The 15,831-nt window shown below is 46.8% G+C and overlaps 1 protein-coding gene across 9 annotated transcripts in view; it reads right to left on the bottom strand.

Moving 5' to 3' along the window:
• The window catches only part of NCOA7 (nuclear receptor coactivator 7), a 142,162-nt gene extending 127,805 nt beyond the window's left edge, over window positions 1-14,357 (bottom strand). For 3 of the 9 annotated variants that reach the window (XM_008176206.4, XM_065588527.1, XM_065588529.1), the window contains exon 1: window positions 12,233-12,562. The gene's annotated coding sequence lies outside the window, so the exon portion shown is untranslated. The other 6 variants (XM_065588526.1, XM_065588530.1, XM_042847982.2 and 3 more) reach the window with 5 other exon arrangements.
• Window positions 14,358-15,831: the final 1,474 nt, after the last annotated feature.

Below are 15,831 nucleotides of genomic sequence, written 5' to 3'. Positions count from 1 at the left end.
CCCAACTCCGGGCAGGTGGAGAGGCTGTGGCGCCAAAAAGTTGGAGGGCCATGGCCCCCTCGCCGCCCCCTTCTGGTGTCCCTGACCCAGGCTGCATCTGCCTGACTGACTGGATTTTACTAGCAAATCCAACTTTACACACGTGACAGATATGAACACAGGCCTAGCTTGAAACTATGTATTTCACTTTATAAATGTTACCTCTCTGAGCCAGGGATTGTTTCCTGGCTAGTTGGTGAGGATTACTGAGCTCTGCCCAGGAACTAAAATGGAGAAGTTTAAAGGGACTCTGACAGCTTGAAAATTAAATTTCCATCTGAAAGTTTTGTACACACTCTTATTACTAGTAACACTTAAGATTACGGTTGTCGATTAATCGCAGTTAACTCATGCGATTAACTCAAAAAAATTCAAGTGGAGAGGTGATGGTTCTTGGGGCACTGTAGCGGGGCAGTTACCCTGCTCCTAGGGGAAAAGGTTAAAGGCAGCTCAAGTAGGCTGATTGGGGAGGCAGCCACAGCTGGCCCTGATATAAGGGCTAAGGGAGGAACTGGGTCAGTCTCACTCCAGCTGGGAGCAGGAAGGTCTTAGCTTCCTGGGAGTACGGGATACCTGGCACAGAGCAATGCTGGGGAAAGGCAAGAGGAGCTGGAGCACTCCAGCCTAGCAACTCCCCAAGCTGAGGCCTTGGTTAAGGCCTAAGCAGGTACTGGGGCTACAGAGGCGCAGCCTGGGGATAGGCAGAGGCAGCAGCAGCTGGTCCAACCCCCTTGCCAGTGATGAGCGGCCATTACAGACTGCAGTCTGCCCCAGAGAAAGGGGCTAGATGATGACTGGCAGTAGCCACTGAGGCATGGAGGGCATAGGGATGAGGGGGTTCCCCTAGGAGGGGAGACCCAAAGTGTGGGAGTACTGCTGGGGGGCAGAACCCCAAGGTAAAGGGCACTGGGGTCTGGGAGGGACATGGGGGCCTGAGGCAGGTAAGACACCAGCCAGCAGGGGGCGCTCCGAGTGCTGGAATCAAGCTAATTCCTGGATGACCAGCAGGAGGCACTGCACCAGTGAGTTAGCCGTGCTACAGGCACTCAGGACTGAGAGTCACTTTTTGTTATCCCCTGCCTCTCCCGAGAGGTAACCTTCCCCATGATGGCTGGGTGTTAGGTTCCTAACACCACCAGCCTGTCAGCCACTCAAGTACTTCTCTGGGTAACGCCAGCCCTGTTTCACCTTGTAGGTTAACAATAGGTGCACCTGAGTCTCTTTGAAGTGTTCCCCTGGGATATCCAGCCCCTCACACTGTCTGCTCACAGAAATCCCAGATCTACTGTTCCTGTACCCAAGTTTACTCTCACGCCTGTATATCACACAAAACTTGTAATAAAACAAAAGAAGATTTGTTTAAGGAAAAAACAGAGATTCAACTCAAAACAAGAGTGATGGAAACAAATGGTTACAATACAAAACAATAAAACACAAATGTGGGCCTACACTTAATATATCACGTTCCCACACACGAAGTTTGGACTATTGCAGAGCTGTCTGGCTTCACAGGAACCGGGATCTAATTTTTCATGAAAATGCCTCTGTCCCTCAAAAGGTCTGCTCGGTGAGTGGATACAGAGTGTCTCTGCCCCTCAGTGTTATACAGAAACAGTCTTTTGTCAGTATTCATAGGGTGATTTCCTATCTGTTGTAATGTTCCTTTTTCACCTCTAAGTGGTTTTGATTGTTTGCAGCTGATTGGTAAGCTTAAGTAGGTGCTTAGATCTTTTATTGTTTTATTATACATTTTATCTATAATGTTTTAAGACAGAAACATTGTGCTCTGCATATGGCTGTCCGGTCTCTGGTAAACCATTGTCTTTGCTTATGACAGAAATAAAGAGTGAAACTGCAGGTGCAAAGCTAAGTCACACCTAGTGAGATAATCACAGTAAGTTGCAGGTAGGGTGACCAGATCACCCAAGTCAAATATCGGGACGCGGGGGCGTGGCGGGAGGGGGCAGGGCAAAAAAAACAACAAAAAACACCCTTCCTCCACAAGCGCTGGAGGGAGGCCCGGGAGACGCAGGGGAAGCGCGGGGCCAGGGTGAGTGAGAGTCTGGCCTGGCCCTGAGCAGGCAGGACTCAGTTGGGCGGTAGGGAGAGCAGGAGGCGGCCCGCGGGGCCAGGCGGCGGCTGTTCTCCCACCCTGGGCAGTGGGACTCGGGAGCAGCCACTGCTGCAGCTCCCACTGCCGTGGGGGGAGGAAGCGGCCGATGGCCAAGCTCGGGGGCTGCAGCTCTGGTGCCTGGGCCCAAACCCCCCGAGCTTGGTCCTGCTGCGGGGACCTAGCAGCGTGCACGCTGCGCCCAGCCCCTGGCCAGTCGCGTCTGGGCTGCTGCCCAGCTGGTGCTATCCCGCGGCAGCCCCGGAGTGGGTGCAGCAAGCCCCAGCCCCCCCATCCCGCTCGGATCCCGCAGGGGAATGAACGGGGCTAGGCTGCCGATGCCTCCGCCCCGGGGCCGCTGCGGGATTGCACCAGCTGGGCAGCAGCCCAGACGCGACTATTCACAGATGTAGCCCTCGGGCCAAAATGTTTGCCCATTCCTGTTTTAATTAACACCTGTTTAACTTACATGACTAATGGTTTGGACAAAGAAAGCCTTTTTTAAGATTCAACACCCTTATCCCTTCATTTAATGTGTTACAACTCACAGTAAACGTCCCTAAGACTTCCCCAAGCTCCTCCAACAAAACCAGACAAATATTCTTGACATTTATTTCTAAGGTAAAAAGAAAAATGGGGGGGATGGGAAGGGGAAGAGCCATCAGGTATTCTTTATATATCAGAAAGGAGCAAATAAGAGCCCAAATTTATTTTAAATCCTTTATAAGTCACCTTAATGTGTTGAGACCAACTGGGCTCAGCTGAACTTAATTAGCTCCTTGCTGGGCATGCCTACTTGAGGCATAACAGAACCTTTGTCTCCCAGCAATCGATAAAACCTAGGCCACTATCTGGCTTGACAGGGCCTCTTCATCGAGGCACTGCCTGGGTGGGGAGTGGCAGGATTATAGGATCCTTGTTAGGGAACACCAAATCACCTGTACACCCTGTCAAACTCTACTTTATTAAAAGGCCCATGGAATCTGAAATAAGAACAGATGGTTAAAAAAAGCCATTGTTTTATCTCTCAATTTACTACCATGCTGGGGCATTCCTTACCCAAGAGTTGATTTCTTACTACATGAAACAAATGCCACTTACTATTTTATTTACCTGATGTTTTTCCATAGTGCCCATCACCACAGTACTCATGTATTGCTGAATCATCAACTCTCCTTAGCTGTTCCTGGTATGTGTCCCGTCCAAGTAATGGCCCAGCCTGACCCCATTTAGCTTGAGATCACAGAACCAGCTGGTACGGCAGCAAGCCACACCGGTTCCCCTTGAAACTTAAGTGACAACACTAGTCTCATAAATATTAATGGTTTTAGTCTTTTCCATTATTATGCTGGTTTAGAATATAAGAAAAACAGAAAATGAGACAGATGGTGTGTGGGACAGAAAGTACAGAAGTGAGAGTGACTGCAGAAATGGAAAATGCCATTGCTAGGAAACATTAAATTTAGTTTGAAAATGAGTCAGGTGCTGGTTGACATTTTCTGCAGATAAGCAGATGCCTGTGCAATTAATCCACATCAGGCTGGAATTCCAGTGAGTATTCACTCTTATTATGTATTTTTGTGAGACAGCCTAAACAGTCTCCTCTCTTCTCCATTTAAGCCTTGTCTACACTAGACAATTAAGTCGGTTTATGTTTGGTCAACATACAGCCACTGCAGTAATTACTGCAGTTTTTCATGTCCACACTACCCTCCTTCTGCCAGTGGTGCACGTCCTCTCCAGGAGAGCTTGCTCCAATTTAAGTAGAGCAGTGTTCAGGGCCATCCCTACCCATACACAAAGTACGCAGCTGTGAAGGGCACCAGGAAATTTGGGCACCAGGAAATTTCTGCGTGCTGCTCCAGCTCCTGCCCCGCCACTTCCCCATGGCCCCCACCCCTGCTCCATCCCAGCCCCGCCTCTTCCCGCCCCTGCTCCGCCCCCACTCCACCCCTTCCCCAAAGCCTCCGCCCCTGCTCCGCCACATCCCCGCCCCCACTCTCCTGAGGATGAAGCAGGGCCAGGCCTGCACTCACCGGCAGCGGGAAATGCAGCAACCTGGCCCCAGACGTACCACTAGAGAGTGCTGAGGGGCGGTTCCCGCTGCCCCCCCACCCAGCCCCGCCCCGCCCCATCTCGTCAGGGGGCTTCGTAGGGCCCCAGAATAGCTAGGGATGCCCCTGGCAGTGTGAGCACTGCTGTCAGGTGCTGGAGCCCCACTGCCAGGCGCTGATAGACCAGACTGTCAGCACCCAGCAGCAGGGTTCACAGCTGTGAGCTCCATGAGGAGCTGATAGGCCATGTAAGTAATGCAGTGTCTACACAGACACTGCATCGCCCTAACTACATCGACCTAAGCTCTACGCTGCTCATGGAGGTGGAGTTACTTGGTCAGTGTAGTGGGGGACTTACAGCAGGGGGAGCAACGCTGCAGTGTAGACACTTACAGCTGCCTTACGTCGACCTAACTCTGGAGCGTAAATCTGGCCTTAGTCCTCGTCTTCTAAGGTGCAGGAGCTGGTTCTTTGCCTATATCTGAGGAAGGACCATAGGGGATTCCTGGGCAATGGAGATGGTAAAGGGTTCTGAATGAAACTATTTTCCTCTCTTCTCTCCTCCCAGAGAACTGATACTACTCCATCAGAATCTATAACTGACTGTGTACAGTGGAAGATCCAGAAACAAGCCATAATTTGGGGAATCTACAGAAAGAGGGATTACATCCTGGAAATCAATTAATCTGAAAAAAGACTTAGGGATCCTGGTAGATAACCAGCTGAATATGTCTTCCCAGTGTGAGGCTGTGGCCAAAAGGGTAATGACAACTAACTGAAGTTTCCAGATCACAGTCCCTGGTTCTAATGTGGGACTTCAATAACCCTGACATCTGCTAGGAGAGCAATACAGCAATGCACAGACAATCCAGGAAGTTTTTGGAGAGTGTTGGAGACAACTTCCTGGTACAAGTGCTGGAGGAACCGAATAGGGGCCGTGCTTCTCTTGACTTGCTGCTTACAAACAGGGAAGAATTAGTAGGGGAAGTAGAAGTGGGTGGCAACCTAAGCAGCAGTGACCATGAGATGATTGAATTCAGGTGGTTTGTTCCTGAACCACCTGACAAAAGAAAGAAAGGAGGGTAGCAAAATATGGACCCTGAACTTCAGAAAAAAAGACTTTGACTCCCTTAGGGAACTGATGGGCAGGATCCCCTAGGAAGCTAATATGATGGGGGAAAGGAGTCCAGGGGAGCTGGCTGTATTTTAAAGAAGCCTTATTGAGGGCGCAGGAACAAACCATCCCGAAGTGCAGAAAGAATAGCAAATATGGCAGGCAACCAGCTTGGCTTAACAGTGAAATCTTCGGTGAGCTTAAACTCAAAAAGGAAGCTTACAAGAAGTGGAAATTTGGACAGATGACTAGGGAGGGGTATAAAAATATTGCTCGAGCATGCAAGGGTGTAATCAGGAAGGCCAAGGCCCAATTGGAATGGAAGCTAGCAAGGGATGTTAAGGGTAACAAGCAGGGTTTCTACAGGTATGTTAACAACAAGAAGGTGGTCAGGAAAAGTGTGGGAACCTTACTGAATGAGGGAGGCAACATAGCGATGGATGATGTGGAAAAAGCTGAAGTACTCAATGCTTTTTTTGCCTTGATCTTCACAGACAAGGTCAGCTCCCAGACTGCTGCATTGGGCAACACATTATGGGGAGGAGGTGAGCAGCCTTCAGTAGTGAAAGAACAGGTTAAGGACTATTTAGAAAAGCTGGACATGCACAAGTCCATAGGTCCAGATGTAATGCAGCCAAGGGTGCTGAGGGAGTTGGCTGATGTGATTGCAGAGCCACTGGCCATTATCTTTGAAAATTCATGGCGATCGGGGGAGGTCCCAGACAACCGGAAAAAGACAAATATAGTGCCCATATTTAAAAAAAGGAAGAAAGAGAACCTGGGGAACTACAGACTGGTCAGCATCACTTCAGTCCCCGGCAAAATCATGGAGCAGGTACTCAAGGAATCCATTTTGAAGCACTTGGAGGAGAGGAAGGTGATCAGGAACAGTCAACATGGATTCACCCAGGGCAAGTCATGCCTGACCAATGTGACTGCCTTCTATGATGAGATAACTGGCTCTGTGGATATGGGGAAAGCGGTGGATGACTTTAGCAAAGCTTTGGATACAGTTTCCCACAGTATTCCTGCCAGCAAGTTAAAAAAGTATGGATTGGATGAATGGACTATTAGGTGGATAGAAAGCTGGATAGACTGTTAAGCTCAACGGGTAGTGATCAACGGCTCAATTTCTAGTTGGCAGCAGGTATCAAGCGGAGTCCCCCAGGGATCGGTCCTGGGGCCAGTTTTGTTCAACATCTTTATTAATGATCTGGATGATGGGATTAATTGCACCCTCAGCAAGTTCACAGATGACACTAAGCTGTGGGGAGAGGTAGATAAGCTGGAAGGTAGGGACAGGATCCAGAGTGACCTAGACAAATTGGAGGATTGGGCCAAAAGAAATCTGATGAGATTCAACAAGGACAAGTGCAGAGTCCTTCACTTGGGAAGAAAGAATCCCATGCACCGCTACAGGCTGGGGACCAACTGGCTAAGCAGGAGTTCTGCAGAAAATGACCTGGGGATTACAGTGGATGAGAAGCTGGATATGAGTCAGCAGTGTGCCCTCGTTGCCAAGAAGGCCAATGGCATATTGGGCTGTATTAGTAGGAGCATCACCAGAAGATAGAGGGAAGTGATTATTCCCCTCTATTCAACACTGGTGAGGCCACACCTGGAGTATTGCATCCAGTTTTGGTCCCCCCACTACAGAAGGGATGTGGACAAATTGGAGAGAGTCCAGCAGAGGGCAACAAAAATGATTAGGGGGCTGAGGCACATGATTTACAAGGAGAGGCTGAGGGAACTGGGCTTGTTTAGTCTGCAGAAGAGAAGAGTGAGGGGGGATTTGATAGCAGCCTTCAACTACCTGAAGGGGGGTTCCAAAGAGGATGGAGCTAGGCTATTCTCAGTGGTGGCAGATGACAAAACAAGAAGCAATGGTCTCAAGTTGCAGTGGGGAAGATCTGGAATGGGTTACCTAGGGAGGTGGTGGACTCTCCATCCTTAGAAGTTTTTAAGGCCTGGCTTGACAAAGGATGATTTAGTTGGTGTTGATCTTGCTTTGAGCAGGGGATTGGAATAGATGACCTCCTGAGGTCTCTTCCAACCCTAATATTTTATGATTCTATGTGTTCCTTGGATGCATCAGCAAAGAAATATCAAGTAGAAATAGAGTAGGGATTTGACTGTAAACAGAACTAGAAAGACCATTACCGGAATACTTTGTCCTGTCCCAGTGTCCACACTTCTAAAAGGATGTTGAAAAATTGGGAAGGTTTCCAAGAAGAGCAACAACGATTTGAGAATTTGAAAACCTTCCTTACAATAAGAGATTCAAAGAGCTCAATCTATTTAGCTAACTGAAGGGAAGTTAAGAGGTGACTTAAGCATGGTCTGTATATACTTACATGGGGAGAAAACACCTAATGATAGAGAGCTCTTTAATCTAGCAGACAAAGGCATAATAAGATCCAAGAGTGGGGAAGACGAAGCATAAATTCAAACAGGAAATAAGGCACACATTTTTAGTAATAAAGGTAAATAACCATGAGAATAGCTCACCTAGGATGTGATAGATTCTCCATCACTAGACATTTTTAAATCAAGACAAGAAGTCCTTCTAAAAGATATGCTGTAGTTCAACTACAACTTATTAGGCTTGATGCAGGAATTTCTGGGCAAAATGTTATGGCCTGTGCTGTGCGGGAGGTCAGACTAGATGATCACCATGGTCGCTTCTCTTCTTTAAAAAAAAAAAAAAAAAAATCTAGGAAACCTCCAAAGGGGAGCCTCCACGGTGTGAGAATATGCCCTTCTGGTACTTAGACGAACAGAAGTTGCAGACCCCTGATCAGTTTAAGACCCCTGAACAAGTATATGGTGAATTACTACCTTCAAGATGGAGCAAATTCAGTTGTTGGACTGTCCAGTGGCAGCCTGGCTCAGTTTCAGCAGCTTATCCCTGAATGACATTCCGATCAGCAGCCAGCACAGGAACAGGATATTTGGTGTGTTTTCCTCATGGACGCAGAAGCATTTGTGATTAATAGGAAAAATATACATGCTGGAACCCACACTGAGAACAGTTTCCTTCAGATTCAAGGTAGACTTTACCATGGCCCTGTTAAATCTCCCCGGGAACAAACTAGGGAAAATAAGGAAGAAGATAAAGAGACTCCTCAGACTTCAAAAAATTCCTCAAAAACTAGACTCAAGTTCAGGGGTTACTATCTCTACCATTCAGTCAAACCTCCCAAGTCTGGATCCATAACTGGGCCCTCTGAAAACGGAAAGTTAACCTGCCTCACAGTGGTGGTTCATATAACAACATCTTTAGTGGAAAGTGAATAAGGAAGTCCTATGGTGTCTAAACCACATGAAGATATGGAACAGCAATGTAATCTGTCTGTCTTCCCCAGTGGGACAGTAGAATCAGATGCCAGTCTGTCAGGTTAGAGAGCAAAATGTGAAAAATATAAAAAAGGGGACAATGATCCCTTAAAGAGTCAAACTGGTACATAAACTCACTGAAGTATAATGACTGGAGTGTTTGCCATCATGATTTTTGCAAACAACTGAGACAGATTCTGGGTCCTTCTAAAAAAGGGCAATGCAACCAATGTAGGGTATATAAATTGCCTCAGGATGGTCCAAAATCCTAGAAAATGTCCAACATTGCTGGAGGCTTTGGATCTATACTGACTGCTGTGCCAAATCTTGGTTCAGGTCCAGTATATTTCAGAAGTGACTAACCTAATAGCAGACTGTTATTCTTACCCTCAACATGATGCCTGGTGGAAACTCCCCAGTTATTAATACGAGACTTAGGCCCAAGCAATAGTCGAATTTGCCTCACATCCGCTCTACTAATTCAGTGAAACTAGTATAAGTATTCCAGAATTGGAAGAATAAAAACTCTCTTCCCCTTAATGACCAGTAAGCAAACCTTGACTATGCTGCTTTGTCTGGCATAGGATCCTCCTCTCTAAGATAAAGGGAGTGGTAACATTTTCTATTATCAGTTGTGTTCCAACCTTCCTTGAATGCCTACTAGAGTAAAAAGGGAAATTGGGCTCTCCTGCCCTCTGGTTAGATCACAATTATCCTTTTGTAAAAACCTCTTCTGCCAGGATCAGCAATTCATTGGATCAGACAGATCATGTTGCAGGCAATATAGATACTTCCATGTATGAGATACCCTTTGGCCCTGCTTTGGTCATCCATCTAAAGAGATATATCAAGTCAGACAATTAGGCCACAGAAGAGGTCCTGCTTTAACAATGTTATCATCTATTCTATTCTCCAAATGAAAGCAGCTCTATATCAGCACTGAATATAGAAGCTCAATGCCTTGCCTTAATATTGTGATGTTTGCTGGCAACACACTGTAGGAAAATCAGGACTTAAAGAAAGATATGGAGGTGAAATATTGTATACTGTCACTCCCTAAGTAATTCTGCTTGTATTCTCCAAATCTTAAACACAGAGGATAGCAAACAGAAGCATTCTTATTGATTCACTTCAAGTTCAAGGGATGATTTATCACTTCAACATTAGAGATGATGAATCAGAATCCTGGCGGCCTCAAATGAAGAAGTGCTGCAACTCATAGGAACAGGGACATCACAAGGGAAGAGCCCATTGAGGCGAGAGAGGGACAGTGAGGCATGTATATACACCGTGTTTTCTGGAAATGTTCCTTGTCTGATACTGTGCTACACAATGAAGAAAAGGAAGGCACTGAATATAGAGCCTCCATGTTCTTTAATAAAGAACAGAATTTCCTGCAAGATCCTTTTGCAAAATTCACAATACTGAATCATAAATGAAGTAAATAGACAATCGACTCAATCCTACAAAGTTTTATGCCTGGGAGTAACTTTGCTCATGGGATTGCTCCTGTTGCAGTCAATGGGACTACTCACAAGAGCAAAGTTACTCACAGGTATAAAACTTGCAAGGTTGAGTCCATTGTCTATTTAGTTCATTTATGGAAATCTTCCAGGTACAAGGATTTGAGAGAGAAAGAGGACTGGAAAATGGAAGCATTTTTACTTTGGCTTGCTTTCAATTTTCAAGATCTGCGTGGCTGCTTATACGGTTTTTCAGATGCAATATATATTTCTTGGTGTTTCCTTTTGCAAGCTGCAGTAACTTTTTTTTCTAATGTTATATTTTGTACATATAATACCAGTATTCATTTTTAAAAATATGTAAATATTTGTGTAAGCAATAGACTGGAAAGACTTCTTCAATATGCATGCAAAATATTATCCAAATACAGGCACTCAAAGTAGTTCATAGCAGCTTTCAACAAATCATAATCAATTAGTGCGTAAACATCACCCATTTAAAAGTCCATAATTATGTATTAATACAACCATGTACAATGACCTCATGGAACTGCAGTGTTTACAGACCATTAAGTAAATAACACGTGATAAAATTACATTACTGAGTATTTACTCTAACAAGACTAATGTCAAGAAGAGAACTGTAGCCTTAATACTATAGCCTTAATACTGCCGGCAGATCGATACAAGTGAATCCCTGTATCCACTCAAAGAATCGTACCAAAATAAGGATGTGAACAGGTGTAGGGGTCCAGTTGCTCAAATGAAATTGCAAGATCTGGGCCCAATGTATCCACTCTCATACACCCAATATTGCTTATTAGCTATTGTCTTCTCTCTCTTTTTAGAAAAGAAAATTAAACCATAAAATATGTTCTGATACCATGAGTCGGATTAGCAAACCATCAACAGACAGGAAAATCAGATGTCAGGACTATAAATCCAGGATAACAATCCATCCACACTTAAAACTGTTTTAAAAAAAAAAAATACAATGGCACAAGTCAGAGTCCAGATTTGTAATGTTAACTCTAAACAGCCTCTCTTCTCTTGGTCAGATCTTTAATATGTTTGTGACTAATGTCGTTTGATAGTTAAAATACATTTATTTGTTTTCAATAGACCTATCACAACCAACCTCATTTTCCAATAATTCACATGCTGGGAATCTTACAATTGCCCCAAATCCAGACTGACACAAGAAAATGAAAATCAGCATTTGTTCTTTATTTTGAAATTATATTTGAAACCAAGTTCCTAGCCCACCAATTTCCCAATAACAAAGGATATCAGGTATGAAGTTATGTCAAACACACTGGAATATGATCATTGCCTATTGCTGGATGCTTCTGTGCATCACTGCAGTGAATAACCACCCCACATCACCCAATACCTACGACAGATTACATGCTCCCAAAATATCATTTAAGGCCCTTCCTTCAAATTACCACCATCACCTCCTCTCCCTCCTCCTCGAATTACAAAAAATGAAATCTACTTCCTGGACGTATATGTAAAAATTCCATAATCCTAACTGGAAATATATTTCTGAACCTGTTAAAGGTGGGAGAAGAAATAATTACACTATTAGCAAAAGGGTTTTGATTGCAGAGAAATAAATAAAAGATTGTAAAATCTTTGAAGCAGGACTACAGAGATTGAAAGCAGCTACCTCACTGTGGGTGCTACCAAAACATAACCAATCCAGTAAAGAATTCAAGCGAACTGAACCCCCCTTCCCCAAACACAGGCCAGCTGTACATGTACATCACACAATCTGCACCTTTCAATCCCGCAGCCCCTTCTCTAAGCAGCTTCCTCACGCCCGATGTTCCCCCTCTGGTTTTGCTGTCACAGCCAAGCCAAGGGACCCAGCGTTTCTGAAGCCAGCCAAACTAATGCACTTCCCCATCTGCCCGCCTCCTTCTCTCCCGCCTCCTCCTCCCCCCTTGCCGGCTGTGTTGTTGTGTTGTGCCTCTGAAAAGGCAGCTTAATTGTTTGTTATGAGGTCTGCAAAATGTTAGCCCCCGATGGAGCCCCCTTCCCCTCCTCAGGCTGCTGCTGGGTCATCCCTACCCCAGCCTGGGAGGGGCATCTGCCGCCTGCTGATACCCACCCAGCTGCACTGGTTCCTTCAGCCGCGGGCCGGGCACTTGCAGTGGTGGCTGGGTCGGATCCTCTCAGGGATGCTCAGCGGGGCCCCCATGCTCCACGGGCGGCTTCAGGAGGCGGGGGTGGGGGTCGCTGCAGAGGCGCGGATGCAGCAGCCCGGCAACATCCACGGCCGCCGAGGAGAGGTCCCCGGAGATACCCGGCCGCTGCAGGCAGCTCAGCCCGCTGCAGTGAGCGCGCAGCTCCCGGCCTCCGCCAGCAGCATGGTCGTCAGGCAGAGCCCGCCCCGCCCCACCCCACCCCACCTCGCCTGCGCCGCACTCACCCACCCACCCAGCGGCCCTCGCCGCCCGCTCCCCTGGCTCTGCCTGCGCCGCTAGCACGGCCCGCAGCTCCGCCCTGCCGGGCCCCGGGCGCCTCCCCCGTGCTCGGCCCCCTCCTCCAGCCCCGCTCTGTGCATCGGCTCCCTCTCCTCTGTGGGCAGCGGGGGGGACAGTATTAGCCCCCTCAAATGTCACCTGCAGCTTTCGGACCCACCACGGGGGCCAAAATTTTCCCCTGATCTTTCTGCTGCCCCGTGGCTCACCCCAGGTTGCTCATTTTCTAGGCAAATTGACTTGTCTGAGTTTTGGGGGGGGGGCGGGGCGAGGAGGGGAAAGAGAGATATATTTGTCAGTGTCAAGGCCTCCCTCTCACACTTTGCAACATAAAGACATAAAGGGTTGACCCCCCACACACCCCTATAGAGTCCCTGGCAGGGTCAGCGCCTTAATCTGAACAAGTTGGTGTTTGCTTAATTCTCTTGGAACCAAAAAAAAAATTACATATACTTTTTTTTACTAGCTCCCCAGTCCTGCAATTTGATCCAAGTAGTTGACCCCTTGCACCCATGAGGAGCCCCATTATAGAATCAGGGCCCAAATTTTAAAATGCATTGAAAATTGATAATGGTAATTTCAGTGGGAAAATGAAAAACCTGAGATATTCATATTCCCTGCCTCCTTACACTCCCGGCCTCCACCTTTCTTCTTCTTAAGACAAAAAGTATTTTGTTTTAAAATCAGGAAAATAGATATATTTCCCTGCATTATTTGACTTTGGGCAACAGCAGGTCTTGAGCACACAAGATTTGTCATCTTTGCAGCTATTCCTCCTTTAGACAGTGTAATGTTCACCCCTCTCTCTATTCCTCCCTTAGTCTGTTTCACATTCACAGTTAGGCTGCAGAAGAGAAGAATGAGGGGGGATTTGATAGCTGCTTTCAACTACCTGAAGGGGGGGTTCCAAAGAGGATGGAGCTCGGCTGTTCTCAGTGGTACCAGATGACAGAACAAAGAGTAATGGTCTCAAGTTGCAGTGGGGGAGGTTTAGGTTGGATATTAGGAAACACTAGGAGGGTGGTGAAGCACTGGAATGGGTTACCTAGGGAGGTGGTGGAATCTCCTTCCTTAGAGGTTTTTAAGGTCAGGCTTGACAAAGCCCTGGCTGGGATGATTTAGTTGGGGATTGGTCCTGCTTTGAGCAGGGGGTTGGACTAAATGACCTTCTGAGATCCCTTCCAACCCTGATATTCTATGATTCTGTGAAAGTCCTGAGACTTCAGAGGCAGGGCTGAAGGCTTTAGCAATCCCACAAAATCATGATCTGCAGCCTAAAAGCCTGAGGTTATGCAGTTATATATATATAAACACCATGGATGTCCGGTATCATAGGCTGTGGGAGGCTGTGCCTCCCCAAACAGCCAGGTGTGGCCCCACACACACTCCACCCCCAGGTCTCCCCTCCAGCTTCTGCTAGGTGCAGCTCCAGTCTCCCTGTGGGGTGGCCCCAGCTCAGGCTGCACAACCCACTCTCTTGGCACTCTGGGCCTAGGGAGGCTGAGGCCGCGCCACCCACCCTCCCGACATCCTGTGGCTCAGGGGCATGGCCCGCCTTCCCACCAGGTGCTCAGGGCGGCTGCGGCTGCACCACCTACCTCCTGGTGCTCTAGGGTCAGGGAGGCTGCAGTCGCGACGCCCGCTCCAGGGCTGTGGGGGAGGCTGTGGGCGCTCCGGGGCTGGGGGCTCTTTCCTGGCGCAGGTGCTTGCAGCTTCAGTGGGGGAAGGGCTCTGGCAGGGGGTGCGGAAGGGTTAGAGCCTCAGGAGGAAGGGGCAGGGCTGGGAACTCACCTCCCCCAGCCAGCAGTTCACACGCCACCCATGATAAACATACAAGCGTAGGGAATATTGTAAAATGAAACTCTCATAATGAAATGCCAGATAAAGAATAAAGGGCCATACCAAGGCAGCTCTTTTAAGATAAGAAATATTATCACGACTTCCATATGGGCCTAGCCTATTGAAGCCCCATTCTTCATTGGTCCCCAGGCACTACCCTAATAAACATAATTCACAATGAAAGGGAAACACGATGAAGAACGAACTGGGACATTTTTTTCTTTCCCTCTTTTTGTTTCCACTGAAGATGTACATCTCCCACTCAAAATGGTGCAAAGCCTATTTAATTCATCCCTAAATTTGGCTGACCAGTTAAGTCAGTGACTAGCAATACCTGCTTTCAGCTCCAAGGAAACTCACCCCTTCCTCTTGGCCAAGGTCCTAGCCACCATGATCCATGCATTTGTCACTCTCTGGCTATATCACTGTAATTTACTGTATCTGAAGCTGACTTTAAAGAAAATGCAGAAGCTCACAAATGTAGCTGCCCACCTTTTTGTGGTTTAGGCTGTTGTGAACGTATATATCCATGCTCTATTACTAACAGATTTTACATGGAAGGTGCTCAGAAACTACAGTGATGATAGGGAGCTGTATAAAACCTTAGGAGAAGCATCCTGAAGATTATGGTCCCACTCCTATAGGATGATCCAAGTGGATATACCCTGTACCGCCACAAAACTCCTTGTAAGAACAAGGTCTAAGACTCCACTTAACCATATACTGGGCTTCTACAGTTAGATTTAGTAGCTCACATTAGCAGCTACTCAGATACTGTGGTGATGGGGTTACATAAGAACTTAGATATCAATTTTATTTTTGTCTTTTTTCCCCTACCACATAGGATAGAAGATAAGTCTGAACTCTTCCCTTGTCACGATTGTAGGGACTGTGGCATTCATTTGCACATGACCAGGTCACGGGCGTAACTTTGATCAGCTCATCTTCTGTAGCAAATGACTAATAACAGTGGACAAGTTTTTACCTGTTAAAATCCCCAATGCCTGTGAATTGCTCCTTTTAGAGTTAGACAATTCAGTTCCACTAGTGGTTACACTAGTTTGAAAAAAAATATATAACTATTTTTCAACCACTGACAAAATTATTCTGTGGATTGTGGTCTTGCTGGGATATCTGGGGAGATCTGTACCAAGTCGGGACAAAACTTTAAATTACTGCTTTTGATACACTAACATGCAAAATAAACAAACAGCATAACTGGGCTGCTAGAGTCAAATTTTTGAATGGATTTAAATTTCTCTTTAGGCCCTGATGTTTTGGGGAATATTACTGGAAATGCATACTTTGCACAGCTGGCTCTGGGGACCGCCTGAGCAGCAGCCAGTGCAGCTGGTCCCAGGGAGGGCTCGATCAGTGGTCCTAGGGG

The sequence above is a fragment of the Chrysemys picta genome, chromosome 3 (assembly GCF_011386835.1).
Source record: "Chrysemys picta bellii isolate R12L10 chromosome 3, ASM1138683v2, whole genome shotgun sequence".
Lineage (NCBI taxonomy): Eukaryota > Metazoa > Chordata > Testudines > Emydidae > Chrysemys > Chrysemys picta.
Note: the sequence above shows the minus strand (reverse complement) of the source record. Positions and strands in the feature narration are given on the sequence as shown.